This window comes from Maniola hyperantus, chromosome 16 (assembly GCF_902806685.2).
Source record: "Maniola hyperantus chromosome 16, iAphHyp1.2, whole genome shotgun sequence".
NCBI lineage: Eukaryota > Metazoa > Arthropoda > Insecta > Lepidoptera > Nymphalidae > Maniola > Maniola hyperantus.
The window spans coordinates 10,117,689-10,134,187 of record NC_048551.1 but is presented as its reverse complement, the minus strand read 5'-3'; the positions used below and the strand labels follow the sequence as shown (position 1 = coordinate 10,134,187).

The 16,499-nt window shown below is 34.8% G+C and overlaps 1 protein-coding gene across 2 annotated transcripts in view; it reads right to left on the bottom strand.

Annotated features, from left to right (window-relative positions):
- LOC117989324 (uncharacterized) overlaps positions 1–16,499 on the bottom strand; it is a 116,740-nt gene that overhangs the window by 13,034 nt on the left and 87,207 nt on the right. Inside the window, exon 1 of one of the 2 annotated variants that reach the window (XM_034976670.2) lies at positions 11,828–12,062. The exons of the other annotated variant lie outside the window; for it this stretch is intronic. The gene's annotated coding sequence lies outside the window, so the exon portion shown is untranslated. Of the gene's footprint in view, positions 1–11,827; positions 12,063–16,499 lie in introns of those variants that run through there. 2 annotated transcript variants of the gene reach the window in all.

Below are 16,499 nucleotides of genomic sequence, written 5' to 3'. Positions count from 1 at the left end.
AAAAGCCTTGTCAAAGTTCTATGATAATATTGCATAGCCTGGTATTTTAAGATTAACAGGAAGAAGTCAAACAATATACCAAAATGCTTTGCTGTGAAGTTTAGATAAGCGCAGATATAGCTATCGTTAGTCAATCGAAAATTAAATAAGTATTAATTAGTTTAACTCAGTAATTCAGACTTTTCTAAAGTCTAGTTTGAAGTTCAAATACCTACTTCGAATATTTGATAAGATAATATGAACATCTGGTTTTAGGGTTAGCACTTTTTTAGGGTTCCGTACCTCAAAAGGAAAAACGGAACCCTTGTAGGATCACTTTGTTGTCTGTCTGTCTGTCTGTCTGTCTGTCTGTCAAGAAACCTACAGGGTACTTCCCGTTGACCTAGAATCATGAAATTTGGCAGGTAAGTAGATCTTATAGCTGACATTTGGAGAAAAATTCTGATAACCGCGAGTTTAGGGTTAGATCACAAAAAAAAAATTAAATTGGGGTCATGAACTAATAATTAGTATTTTTAACTTTCGAAGTGAGTGACTATATCAAGTGGGGTATCATAATGAAAGGTCTTCATCTGTATATTCTAAAACAGATTTTTATTTATTTTTATGCATCATAGTTTTTGAATTATCGTGCAAAATGTCGAAAAAATACGACTGTAGTACGGAACCCTCATTGCGCGAGCCTGACTCGCACTTGGCCGGTTTTTTTCGGTAAGTCCTAGCTTATTCTTGCGACTTCATTCGCGTGGACTATACCCCCTATTTTATCCCCTTAGGGGTTTTATTTTCAAAAATTCTTTCTTAGAGGATGTCTACGTCATTATAATTATCTGTGTGCCAAATTTCAGCCCAATCTGTCCAGTAATTTGAGCTGTGTAAATATTTTTTTTACTTTTAATAGCTCCTGTACATTATCAAAAATCAGTTTTTCTTAGTTTTTTTTTTGAGTCAAACCGGTTGATATAGAGGGGTGTCATAGGGGTGGGATTACGACACGTATGACGTAACGGTACAATCAGCACCTTGAAGTAGGTGGCAGCCCTATTAGGTATATTATAATAACATAATATTATAGCGCGGAACGTATTCGTATTGGGCTCGTAGTACAAGATTTTACGTCTCACCAAACCAAACCAAATTCGAGAGTCGAAATACTTCCGCGTTACAGTAAACTGGATCTTAAATGCCTTGTTTTAAAGCTCAAGTTTGTCTACACATCTACAGCCAGCGCTCCAAGCGGAAACATTGCGAAATTAAAATCAGTGGCATTGAATTTTTGACTTCAATTCAAGGCTCTTTAGGTCCATTTTACTTTGATGTTATTGTGTTTCGACTCTCGGATTCTAGCAACGTTTGGTGGGACGTAAAATTTTATACTACGGGTACAGATTATTCTGGTTTTCGTCGCGTCGGTACAACGACCGAGCGACCCTTGTGTCCGAATTTCGTCGAATGGAAATGGCGTAAGTGCCTACCTGCCTATACCATAGTACTATTATATTATTCTGTGCCTATACGTCTGTTTTCATTTTGGAAACAGCTTCCGAATTCAACTGTTTGAGAAATTATATATGTAATAATTATCATAATCATAATAATACTATATAAATGTGAAATTGTGGATGTTTGGATGTTTGTTACTCAATCACGCAAAAACTACTGGACGTTTTTGGCTGAATGGAGATAGATTATACCCTGGATTAACACAGGCAACTTTTTATCCCGGAAAATCAATGAGTTCCCGCGGGATTTTGAAAAACGTAAATCCACGCGGACGGAGTCGCGGGCATCAGCTAGTTATTGTATATAAAACACTATTCTATTAATTACCTAATCTTTATATTATATATAAAAGGAAAAGGTGACTGACTGACTGACTGATCCACAGATAACGGAATATCTAGTCCGTGGACTGATCTATCAACGCATAGCTCAAACTACTGGACGGATCGGGCTGAAATTTGACAAGCAGACTGCAGAGCAGTACCCGTAGTACAAGATTTTACGTCTCACCAAACTAAACCAAATTCGAGAGGCGAAATACTTCCGCGTTACAGTAAACTGGATCTTAAAAGCCTTGTTTTAAAGCTCAAGTTTGTCTACACTTCTACAGCCAGCGCTCCAAGCGGAAACATTGCGAAATTAAAATCAGTGGCATTGAATATTTGACTTCAATTCAAGGCTCTTTAGGTCCATTTTACTTTGATGTTATTGTGTTTCGACTCTCGAATTCTAGCAACGTTTGGTGAGACGTAAAATCTTGTACTACATGTACAGATAGGAGTGCTATTATGACGTAGGCATCCGCTAAGAAAGGATTTTTGAAAATTCAAGCCCTAAGGGGGTGAAATAGGGGTTTGAAATTTGTGTAGTCCACGCGGACGAAGTCGTGAGTATAAGCTAGTTGTTTATAACTCAGGGGACAATCGTCTGCGTTCGTCAACGGAACTATAAACAGGGCAAGAGGTAGCGCGCCGTGCGTGGTCCGGTCGCGCGGATTTAGTAGCAGCGAGGTTAGCGATGGGATCCGCCCGCGCCTGTCATTTGGTGGCGGGTCAAGCCCTGGCGGGGCCCGGGGGCGCGGTGAATACTACTAAAGTAATACTGCAATATTAACTTGATTAGGGCACAATTGCTATTGTAACCACTTAATCAAAATATCGACCTAAACACAAAAGTATTTAATAGTCGTTGAGTCTCGAGTCGGAACGAGACTGGCTTAAAAACCTTCAAACACCGGTATTTATACAAATCGATTCAAGATGGCTTCCCGCCACAGATCGCGTGACATCGGATGAGTCAAATATTGTCTAATTCATTAGACTAACTTCAATAAGCTATAACAAAAGTGATACCCTCGCAACCGCCAGTCCCAGTCCGTTTGAGGGACAAACACACGTATTAGCGGGTGCAAGCCCCACATAATCCCTCCGTTTGCCCTGACAAGTGATGGAGGGGTTAGGCATTGCCTGTAAAAAAATAAAAGCAGAAAATCGTCTAAACACACATCATGAAGCTAATAAAAGGTTGCAAAAAGTAACACGCCATTAACTATGGCAAGGATGGCAAGCGATAGAAATGTCAAAGGTGGTAACCACCCACATAGGTAGTCTTGAACTTTCGTATAAAATCGCATTCAATAATGAGGAAGTTTCAGGGCAACGTTCGATAAAATTTTCATAGATGGCGCTAAATAACCCCACCACTAAAGATGAAAAATAATACCTATATTATCTATATTATGTTTAGGTCGCGGTCGTCGTAATGTTAGGACAGACAGACGAACGGACGGACGGTCGGATGGACGGTTACGGAAAAAGGTTTTTCTTTCGAAACGAAAAAATCTTCAGTTTTCTATTGTATCTGTTTGATTCTTCGACAAGTAGCAACCCTAACCAAGACTGAGGTATTTTACCAAAAAGTAAGGAGGAAGCCATTTAACTGTTTATAGATAGACCCCCCCCATATTGTGTAACTTTATAGCTATTTAATATAATATGAGTATCTAAGACATAAGGGGTCTCAAAATTTAGTATTTTTTTTCAGATACAAGTTAGCCCTTGACTGCAATCTCACCTGATGGTAGGTGACGATGTAGTCTAAGGTGGGTGCGTGCTAACCTGGAAGGAGTATGGCAGTTTTTATTAAACCCATACTCCTTTGGTTTCTACACGGCATCGTACCAGAACGCTAAATTGCTTGGCGGTACGGCTTTGCCGGTAGGTAGTGGTAACTAGCCACGGCCGAGGCCTCCCACCAGATCAGAAATTTAGAAATTATAACATTCCTAATCCCTGCCAGGAATGGAACCTGGGACCTCCCACTAATAAGACCACAGCGCTTACCACTGCGCCAGGGAGGTCGTCATCACCTTACAGTTATTGTTGTAATTGGCTGAATTTATGGCATTATTGATATTGTGCATTTTTGCCAATAGTGAGAGAATGTCAGCCAAGCAGAGTTGATTCATCATTGCCATCATCAGCATGCATCATCAGCATGCATCATCAGCATGCAGGCGCTGCCGGACTTCACTCACCTTTGAGAACCTTAGTGGACGTTAGGTTGATAATGATGGTGATGATGTCACTATAAATCTAACTTTAATGAAATTAGTTCATCATAATCACAACTTATTTTAAACATTAGTTAATGCATTATTTTATAACAAAACATTTTGATAAATAGGCGTCCTACATAATAGATAATTAAAAATATTCAAAAGTTTGGTGACGGCACGTGACAAAGAAAATTGCAAAGCTCGCAAAGCTCTGGCTCTCAATAGGCAGCTTTATTCTAGTTAAGTTATACTTGTACAGACAGCACAAAAAGATAAATTAAGTATTTCATTATAATATATTTACTTAAAAGCATATTGTTAATTGATTGCGAACCTAGATATTACTTAATAAGTCTTTTAATAAAAAACGTTTCATTTATGGAACTACTTAAGTAAAAACTTTGACTCGTTCTTTTAGATAAGAAAAAATAGCGTGAGCTTTTGTGTAATAGAGTACAGATTAATTTGTTTAAGAGTAGAAGAGTTGTACCTATACCAGATATTACTTAATAGGTATATATTTTTTTTTAACATTTCATTTATGGAACTACTTAAGTAGATACTTTCACTTACACTACTTTATAATATTTATAATAGGTACTTTCACTTTTTCTTTTAAATAATAAAAATTTACATAAACTCAAATTAGAGTGCAGATTAATTAAATTGATTGAATTTAGGTTTATATAGAACCTTAAAAGTCTGTCAAAAAGTAATTTGGGGAACTAGGTATGCACCTCTTACCTACTTTATGTTACGTAAGCCTAACTATATATCACTGAAAACAAGGACGGCTTTCCCAATTTCTCATTCAGATAAAATTAGATAAAACTTACTCGATTTTCAACATGGACTTTTTCAATATGTTCCCTACAATTATTGAGGAGCTTTTATTAGCTGGCAGCCTTTGTTCTACAACTACGCCCCTGGCAATGTCATTCAAGTGCCAAAAGAGCCTTGTCGTACTTAGTGTATTTTAGTACTCACCAACACAATTTTGCAAATTTTGCATTAGGCATCTATCTAGAATTAAGATACTTACACACTAGTTGGTAGGTAGGTAAATCGATTCTAGACAAACGTAGGTAACTTCTCCCTGCTACGTTAGGGCGATTCAAGTTTCAACTAGAACTAGACGTACGCTATATTATATAGTATTATGTATGTAAGTAGGTATACACAATTATAGCAAAGTGCACTATGCATTTCAAATAAGAATTTAATCGCATTTGGCACTTGACAGTTATGTACTGCCAGAAAAAAATGATTTATTTTTAATTGGGTTAGTAATAACTAATACGTACCACGACCTCTTAAATATAGTTACGATTAAGAGATCATATCACCTATAACCCACTTTTTATAATAATTTCAACGAAACTATTCAATGTTTTTTATACCAATCAAACTCAAACCAACAAAGTACTTTAACCACTGTTAGCAAACAATTTCTCACACCATCTAATCGAATAGCTCTATAATGCCCAATATACATTGCTCGCTGTGTTCAAACGCCCATAAAGTTTATAGGCCGCAGTAGACAATGGACATGGCCCAATGCCTTTATATCACAGCTAATGGTGTGCCGTCGACGCGACGCTCTCGGGAAATATTGACTGCGTGTAGTATTTAAATTGTTATCGGGAAATGGCCTTTATGTACATAATATAACTAGTAAGTGTTATTAGTTTACCTCATGTAATGCCTTTTTTAAATGAAATTTTTCGCCTGATGTGGTGTGATGAATGATTATAGAAACGCCCTGGTGATCGGCAAGAATAGAATAAAATGTTTTTTATTTATTTTACTAGTGTTTCTGAATCGTCAAGTTAATCTACCACTTATCACAATGCCTTTCCAACCGAAAAGAACCAGCAAGAAACTCGGCGGTTGCTCTTTTTAATAATTGAAAAAAGGAAAATTGCTTGCTTTCCTAACTAATAGAAACTATATTAATTAAGGCAGTCAGTGCCTTCTCGCCTGTGTGGAGTGTTCGTTTTTAACATCACTTTCACTTACATAGCCAGGTAAGATCGTGAACTGTAGTCGAGCGTAAAAATATAATAAATAGATTATAGAGTTCGTTTTCTTAGTATGATTTTATTGTTAAAAGCAATTTACAAAAATCTAAGAATAAAAAATCTAGGAATACAAAATATACTTGAATACAATTAAGTACCTATGATCAAAAATACTAAACTGATTGATCAAAACCTTTATTAGATGATGATTTTTTAACTATTTAACTGATAGATCAAAAGTACATGTATGAAAATCCAAATACCCTATCCGAATTTCTCTATTATAACCAATGCCTTTACCCATGGTTGAAATTTCAGTCAGTCTAGCTTTTGTCCTGGAATTTTCGTATCTATGATTCGATTAAAGAGATTTCATAATGAATTCACCATTCCCATACAGATCCTACAATTGACAATCAAAAAGTGTACAATGGTACTTATTTTAGATAAATGACTTTGACTTTAAGAGGTAGAGGTAATGCAAGAATTATCTGGGCTAATATTTATCTAAAGAAAAACAAAAGGTTTATAAGGGATTTCATTTTTTAAACCTTTAAGTCACCTGTGCGCTTAATAATATTGAATATAATGTACATAATATTATGTATCTAAATTTGCGTAACCGGCTGGATTCAAACCTACGTCTATTCTGTGTATCACGCCCAGAGCGCCTTCACCCAATAGGCCAAGGACCACTTTGTATTTTGTTTTTTAATCCAGAAGTTACTCAGACCTAAATAGGAAACTATCTTAAAATCATAAATCTGCACGGTTTACCACATCTATTCTAAATTCTGTAGTTGGATGTGCATAATGATATTCCTAGACCGGTGTGTAATTGACCACGCCTATCGGCCGCGATACAAGGCCGTGATATTCTATTAACTACCACTGAACTCCGCTATCTCGTGCTCTTTTGATAACGAATATGCGGGAACGGTATGAAAAATATTAAATTATACTTATTATGTACTTCAACTATGAAGAGCACTGCCATGCTTCATGCCATCTTAAATGTTTCTATTTTTACCATGTGATCTTATATTTTCAATAAAGAATTCAATTTTTAAAAAACATTAAAAAGTTTTGTCTTCATAATTATTGAAATGCATAATATTATGATGCTATGGGAACAACAGTTCTAAGTTTTCAATTTGCTCGTGGGCTGTGAGATGTCATATTTCTAGAGTAAGAATGTTCTGCAAAATGGACTCAACCTGTGATTAAAAATTCGTTTTACTGAAAAAAAACGGGCAACTGCAATAACAATTTATGGACATAGCAGCGGGAGTCGAAAACAGGGGCCGGAAAGTCGCTTATTATCACCTATTGTAGTTTTTATTAGCGCCGTCTATTAGTTGGTCACCTGAACTAAAGTATTGCTTGATTTACTTTACTCTATGGTCAGAGATTGCAAATGGCTGCCATTTGTGTTTTGAATCGGCATGGTGTTTTGTTTTTTCTGTTTTGGCGAAAGGTAAAAGTCGAGTCGAGTGGTTTCTTCTTCGTCTTCTCGTGAAATTAACATTTAGTGATCTGTGAGACATAATAAAAATAAAAAGTAAATCACAATCAGTGTTGTTATTCCAATGAACCTATAATAGTTAAGGTGCCAATAAAAAGGTGGTCCTGTTACACTGCGTGCATTAAATAGATAAACCAAAATCACATGGATCTTTGACTTTTCAGTGTTTTATTGTTTTCAATTCACTAATAAATTAAGTATTATTGTTAAATTAATACTTGTTTTGAAACTCAATAAAACACTGTAAAGTCAAAGGTCTATTGTGGTTTTGGTTTACCTATATAATGCACGTAGTAGGTACCACCTATTTATTTATAGGTATAGTAGGTATATATGTATATAGATACCTATAGGTATGTATACAGTTACAGTTGTAGGTGACCAACTAATAGATGGTGCTAGGTTTGCATTAGGAATTTGGGTGACATTAAAATCTTATGAGAAGGCTCTCTATTTCCAGTGTATTACTTTACTCTATGGTCGAAAATAAATATCGTGGTTTACTCCCTCAAGTGATACGTAGTTGAACATATATATTAAAGTCACCGAGAGCTTTCTTAGACATTTTTTGGGAAAAAAACTACCATTTTCGAAATCTTCAAAGGCTTTAACAACTTGCATGACTACGAAACCTTACTTTATGCGTGTTCTCAGTTCTGACTTCTGACACGCACTTGACTAGTTATTTTTTATTTGTCACTCAAATTGGTACTGGACGTGGTTATACACCGTCTATCTGTCAATAATATCACTATCTTTATAATATGACGTAATTCTTACGGTAATATAATTACATTGTTAAAGTTATTTTCCGACCATTACCACAAAAGTAAAAGAGATAATATACTTAACATATTATTATCATGTTTACTTTAAAATAGTTAAATTTACGATAATATTCCAATATCCTCGACTTAGCTCTGTATATTATTTTTATAGATGTAGCCTATTCTAAATGTTTAGTCGGTCCTAATTATTATAATAAGTCCTAATAATTCCGTCCATCTCCTTCTTTTTAAGGGTGGGAGAAACAAAAATAAATTTCCTCCTCCTCGCACCTAGACTGGTGGGTAATCATAAAGCGATTTTCGCGGAAAATTCACTAGGAAAGGGAAAAACAGTTTCCTTGTACACGATTAAGGAAATAGGACTTCATAATTTAAAATAATAATTTTGCAATCCGTCTGCTGCTTAGGCACAACGCACAACGTCTATCTGATGACAATTTAGGCTTTATTTATTTTGGCATAAAGGCCGCGGAGAGCAACCCAGGTGCACATAAGCGCGGCCTAAGTTTTGTGTTTTGTTTTTACTTTGTGTATGGGTTCAATCAAACATTAGTTGACCATTTAAGCTATTTTATTAAATAAATGGCGCATTAATATATTTACTGTATCATTATTAATTATGGTCGTGTAGTGATGACATTATAACTAACGATCGACCTTGAACCTAAAGCTTCTCTTAGTTTATTACCCGAGACGACTAAAAATCGAATGTACCACTAACTAACATCAAATCCTAACCTGATCCTGGCGAGTACCAATTGTTGATCACTTATACTATTTTTTTAATCACTTAACACTAATATCGTAACTCTCCGATTTAAAAATAGTATTTTCCTTATCACAAAGATTTTTTCGGCTTTTTGGTCAACTCTTGATACTTAAGCATAATAGAAATAAAATATAATGATAATCGCATAATAGAAATAAAAACTATAATTTAGTATATTGTACACCTGAACTATAAAAATAGTCGTATCATTATGTATAAAATAACCTTAAGCAATTAATAGGTCACTTAATTTTACTACATAGATATCGGCAATGAATATGAGTTAAAGACCATAGAGGTGCATACCTCAATACATCAAATACAGCTTAATACATAAGAATATATATCTTTACTAATTAATCAACTTTTTAGTAAACAATACAACAATAAGCTAAGTTATATTACACTACTAATCATAGTTAATATTCTGGTCTTTGGTCAAGGGCTACTCTGTAAATTAACAACCGTTATTGTCAATGTCAATTTCACTTTTTATTTGCCATCCATTATATTTTAATGCCTTATATTTCTTACCATTGATTTATAATAACTATTATTGCCTTCATTTCATAAGTAAATCATTTAAACAATATTTATCGTCTTACGTCAATAAATTAGTTTCCTTAGGTTATGGGCCCAGACGCCAGAAAGGTGTAATAAAAGTTGATTTGTACGAAAACGGGTTTTTTCATACTTTGTCTATAAACAAAACAAGAGTTCTTGGTAAAACAAGATAGTCCGAACTTAGTGGTCGATTCACTAGACGATTCAAAAGCACTTTTAAAAGTTTACTTAAATAAAAAACTTTATTTTTACTTGTATTTTACAAAGAGTTGCAGTAAATTATTGATATAGCTATATTATTGCCAGACAAAGAAAATCGAGGGCCCACGTCAATTTGATGCCGACTGAAACTAAGGCACGATTGGTCCTTTTGTTCACATTTAGCGAGATCACCTCACCACCTCTATTGAGTGGCATCTCTTCTCTAATATAAACAAAAACTCATGATAATTAAGCTTATGTAACACAAGTAAGAAGTAGTTTAAGTTTAATACTTTTTTGTTTCCTAAATTACGTAAATGCTTGTTTTTACAGACCTGAAATATGTAATTAAGTAACATATAGATTCAACGAGCAATTAAGTAACAAAAAATACTTTTAAACCAATTAATCTCTACTCTTGTATTTTACGATTAAAGCTCATGATTGTTAAAATTAAGTAACACAATAATACTACATACATACCTACTTAGTTCCCAAAATTAAATGTTTGTTTTTAACTTATAAGTAATTATTAAGTAATATCTAGGGTCAACTATCAATTGAGTCAGTAACAAAAATTACACTTAAACAAAGAAATTAATCTCTCTCTACTCTAATTGATTTTTTCTTGTTTGAAAGAACAAGTCAAAGCACCAAGTAGGTGCTTTGACTTTGCTAATATTATTTTATGCGAAAGTATGTATGTCTGTCTATCTGTCTGTCTGTCTGCTAGCTCTAAGAGCTAAAATCTAAGAGTTCCCAGAGGATTTTTAACAACCTAAATCCACTCGGGCGAAACCGCGGGCATCAGCTAGTAATTTAATAACAAACGCGGTCATCATCGCAATGCAAAGATCATAAGTTTCATCATAAAGAAGAGACTGCATAAGGCACGGAACGAACATTTTTTTATGATCATTCATCCCAACCTTAACGTTGACGCATAAAATCACTATTCCGATCTCGGAATAGGGATTTTAACCGCACGCTTCTACGCCCATGCGAGAATGAGACCGCCATCACTTTGCTCGAGCGAAGTAGGGTCAGGTAGAAATTGACAGACGTGGCGGTAATAAAAAAAAATAACAAGTTGTCAATGACCTTAACAAATACATTAGGTAGATAACTAGATGAGTATAGAATTAAGATGTCGATCTATGTTTTAATTTCTATTAAGTAAAAAGTAAGCACTAAAAAAGCTTTAAAGCAAAAATTGCAAGAAATCTGCGAATCAATCAAAAATAAACTTTAAAACTGCCAAAGTTATTGTTACGATATTTTGAGGTTTTCAAATTTTATACTGATTAGAATTTGTAACATAGAGGCAAAGTGATATTAGGTAAAACATAATATAATTATTACATAATTATTATTTTATAATCTGAATAATTAGTCTGATATACCTACGTAACTAAAGCAATTCCATTCGCGCTAGTAATTTATTTAAACTGTTATTAATATCTAAAGGGCCTTAGGTCAGGAGTAGGCGGTTCGGTAATGTTCAGAAAGCGAGACTGAAATATTCAGGACCTTTCGAGTTTCAAGAATTTTCATCAACTTTTTTTAATACAAGAAACCCCTAAAGCTCTGATACCATATTAAAAAGTTAACGCTTTTTAACAGGGTAATTTAGATAAAGAAAAAAATTATAGACAAAAAAAGGGTTAACTTTTTAACAAAATTCATTTATAAACGCTTTTAATTGAAATTATGTTTAGATGTACAAAAAACACAAATTGAGGTTTTATTTTGTACGTATATCTAAACTTAAGTGCCTAAACAATTTGCACTTATAATACAATAAACATTAATTCTTTTAGCATTACAAAAAATGTTCACAAGTAGCGATAAAACAAGCTGAAATGAAGTAACATTTAAAAAGAAATAAGTGACAGTTACCTTTTTGATTACAAAGAAAACGGCCCAATCCAATCCGTTACAGAAAAAAAGTGATGTTGCACCAAGTCCAAAAAGTTGTAAAGTCCACTCAAGTATTTATAAAGGCGCCTAATTCAAACATAATGCCATTCTCAACTGGTATAACACAAGAAACAATCGAGTTCACACTTGTCCAAACAGAAGCACACTACATAACTGAACTAGGGCCAGTCCACACGAGTACAATGTCGGGCTTCTCGCGCCAAACTGGCGGAACAGTGCGCGATGTTGGCTTTCGAATAGGGCTGCCACTAGCTACCGAGGTCAAAGTGATAGAATCATCATAGCACAAAGCGACACTCAAGAAACCAAAATGAACAGTATGATGCTGTGTGGAAACCAAAGGTTTAATAAAAACTGTCATATCCCTTCCAGGTTAACCCGCTTCTATCTTAGACTGCAGTCAAGGGCTAACTTGTACCTAAATAAAAGAATTTAAAAAATTTAGCTCTTCCTCAAGCGCCAGTAGTCACTGAGCGCTTAGGTTATGATATATTTTTGAAACAATTAGATATCTTTAGTTCTTCACAATTTATTTCAAAAAGACCAAATTCATATTGTACTTATTATGACTTATTATACGTATTGGGAGAAGAAGAAATTATTCATTATACCTATTGTATAATCAATTCTGAATTGATTAAAGAATAATAACTGTTCCAAACTGCCCTGCAATGTTCTGGAGACAAAGTCAACCATATTTGCTAAAATGTAGCAAATGTCAAAAGAATAAATATTCATTAGAAGTTTTAACTTGGTTTTAAATGTTTGGGTCAATTAATACATATAATAAAGAGGTGTCAACCCTAGTTTCGAGTAACGTTCAGAAGCGTTTGGAAGCTAGATGGCGCAGGGAACCACCCCAGTCCCTACACGAGCGACTCGGCCCTTTGCAAAGGATACCTCATTATATTTACTGTAATCCATCGCCTTTAATCATTTATATTTATAGCGAGTGACCTTTTTTTGAATTTCTAGAGCTTTATAAGTTTAATCTACGCTTTCTTTATCAGAGTTATCTGTGAGTTTTCTTAGTCTGATCACCGTTTAAAGTTTCGTTAAAAAATTGCACAAGCACTGTACAGCCTTCTTAGCGCATAGGTACCTACTTAATTGCAATTTTATTTTTTAATATTATTGCAATCCCTAGTAAATATTTATTTATATACCATTGCGAGTGAACTTTTTGAATATCACCCTACAGTTTCTAGAGCTTTATAAGCTTTAATATTCGGTACCTACAATTTCTTTTTTTAGTTATAGAATTACTGTGAGTTTTCTTTTTCTAAATTATCGTGCAAGGTTTCGTTTAAAAATTGCACAGATATGCACTATGCAGGCTGCATAGTGCATATCTATGCAATTTTCTTTTTCAATATTATTGTAGGTAATGCCTATAAGGGCTATAAGTAATTAATATTTACATATACTAAGATAGGTATAATTGCGAGTGAGCTTTTTGAATAACCCTCCCACAGTTTCTAGACCTTTATAAGCTTTAATATTCTCTAAGCTTTCTATTTCAGAGTTATCTGTGAGTTTTCTTTTGTCTAATTACCCTGTAAAGTTTCATTTAAAAATTGCACAGATATGCACTATGCAGCCTGCATATTATTTTGCATTTTTTTTCAAATTATTGTAATGCCTACAAGTAGGTAATTAAGTATTTATTCTATGATTAGTTTCATTGCGAGTGAATTTTTTGAATATCACCCCCACCGTTTTTATAGCTTTCTTCGTTACGCTCTTTCTTTTTCAGAGTTATCTGTGAGTTTTCTAAAAATTGCACAGGTATGCAGGCTGCATGTGCATACCCTACTTATGCAATTTTATTACAATAAGTAGTTATATAAAAGGAAAAGGTGATTGACTGATCTATCAATGCACACAGTTCAAACTAATAAACGGATTGGGCTGAAATTTGATGAAAGGATTTTTGAAAATTCAACCTTTTATTATCCCAAACGTTCCCACGGGATTCTAAAAACCTAAATCCATGTGGACGAAGTCGCGGGCATCAGCTAGTTGTTCATAAATTAAACGTGTGTAAATAATCCAAAGATAGTTGATAAATGATTAACTGAATCATAATGAAGTGAACACCGAAACTAGTTCGCGCGAATGATGTATGATCGTGATTGCTCGATTGTTATTCAAGGTTGCCTCTACATCACTACATGAAATAGGACAACCACATTCCTGCAGGCTAATTAGGTTATTAAATTTTTATTTTTATTCTAACTAGCTTATGCCCGCGACTAAACAAATTTCAAACCCTTATTTCACCCCCTTAGGGGTAGAATTTTCAAAAAACCTTTCTTAGAGGATGCCGTCACAATAGCTATCTGCATGCCAAATTTCAGCCGGATCCGTCCATTAGTTTGAGCTGTGCGTTGATAGATCAGTCAGTCAGTCAGTCAGTCACCTTTTCCTCTTATATATTTAGGTTTAAACAGCTGTATGTACAGTAGTATCTTCAAATTATTGCCGGTAAATTGACATACCTACTATTTTTGTGGCTGATATATTTTCCCGGAAAATGTCGATTTAAATATTCCACAAGGAATATCTTGTTATAATCTGCCAAAACAAGCAAATCTGTATGGTATAACCGGTGCAACGCGATGTGCAACGCCCGCCCTCTCAGCACACGAGTAGATATTATAGAATTCCTATACAATATTTTTTAATTTTTAGGGTTCCGTACATCAATAGGAAAAATGGAACCCTTGTAGGATCACTTTGTTGTCTGTCAAGAAACCTATAGGGTACTTCCCGTTGACCTAGAATCATGGCAGAAAGGATCTTATAACACACATGAGGGGAAAAATCTGAAAACTGTGAATTTGTGGTTACATCACAAGAAAAAGATTAAAAATGTGTTCATAAACAAATATTGCTATTTTCAATTTTCAAAGTAAATTTATTATACCAAATGGGGTATCATATGTAACTTATATATGATACGATTACATATAATGTAAGGGCTTTACTTGTACAACAGATTTTTATTTATTTTTAGGCGTTAGGTTTTTGATTTACTGTGCAAAATGTTGATAAAATACGCTTGTAGTACGGAACCATGAATGCGCGAGTCTGACTCTGATGTTAAACGTTGTTAGAAACCTTCCCCTCTGTAGGGATATCTAGTCATGTGCTCTCAGTGCTAAGCATGCAGGATAAGCAAGCAACCAAGCAAGCAATAGGCACGTAGAGTGAGCCCAAAATAAGAAGGTAGGTAATTGCAAAAACGTATGTTCAAAAACCTATGAATATAAAAATTATAGAAATTAAAAAGATTTGTTGAATATGAAACAAAATGAGAACTTTTGGTAAAAATCTGATTAATTTACTTATTAAAAAACCGATTGACCTTGGGGTCCCAAGGTGCTACAATAGTGACCTCGCACCGAAAAGCGCAGCGTTGTAAGACCACACGAGTAGAGATATCTACTCGTGTGGTAAGACCCTCACTAGGTGGACAGACGACATCAAACACAGTGAGGCGCTGGATTTATGGATTTTAAAAAAAACCTAATTCCACGCGTACGAAGTCGCGAGCATCTGGTTAAGTATAAATTTAAAAAACCGGCCAAGTGCGAGTCAGGCTCGCGCAATGAGGGTTCCGTACTACAGTCGTATTTTTCGACATTTTGCACGATAATTCAAAAACTATGATGCACAAAAATAAATAAAAATCTGTTTTAGAATGTACAGGTGAAGACCTTTCATATGATACCCCACTTGATATAGTCACTCACTTCGAAAGTTGAAAATACTGATTATTAGTACATGACCACAATTTAATTTTTTTTGTGTGATCTAACCCTAAATACACGGTTTTCAGTAGGTTGTAGTTTTCAGTGTTTCACTACCCTGTAGGTTTCTTGACAGACAGACAGACAGACAGACAACAAAGTGATCCTATAAGGGTTCCGTTTTTCCTTTTGAGGTACGGAACCCTAAAAACCTCGAAAAGTTAGAGGTGCGTGCCCGAGATCGAGCCCCCGACCGAATAGGAGGCGGACGTGTCATAGCCACCCATTACGATTCATCGGATTATCGGATCATTAGTTCCGAAGATTACATACAACCTAACTTTTACCTGTTTATAATATAGATTACTTACAGCAAAGTACCTAGTGCGGAGTGCGGTGTGCGGTGTGCGGTGTGCGGTGCACCTTCACGCACGATCGGACATGGCGATCCGAGGGTCGGCAGCTGCTACTTGCTGCTTGGCTCTCATTCAAATCCAATCTATTGTTGTATGCACGATGCGTTCTCAGAGAAATTTTAATCACACAAGAAATATTTTGTTCTATGCGACGAAACTACTTCAAGGCCTTCAATGCGAAACCTTGGAAGTTATACCTAGTTGGCGAAAAGATTTTATATCTAGGTCATTATTATAACACCGATTTATGGTTTTTTTTAAAGTGAAAACTTCATAACACGCGTTGCGCGATTTAGGGATGGGAACTAACTGGACATGCTAATTTTATTAGAAAAAAACAAGCCAAGTGCGAGTCGACATTGTGCACGATAAATCAAAAACTATTATGCATAAAAATAAATAAAAATCTATTTCCCACTTAGTATAGTTATCTTACTATGAAAATTAAAAATACTAGTT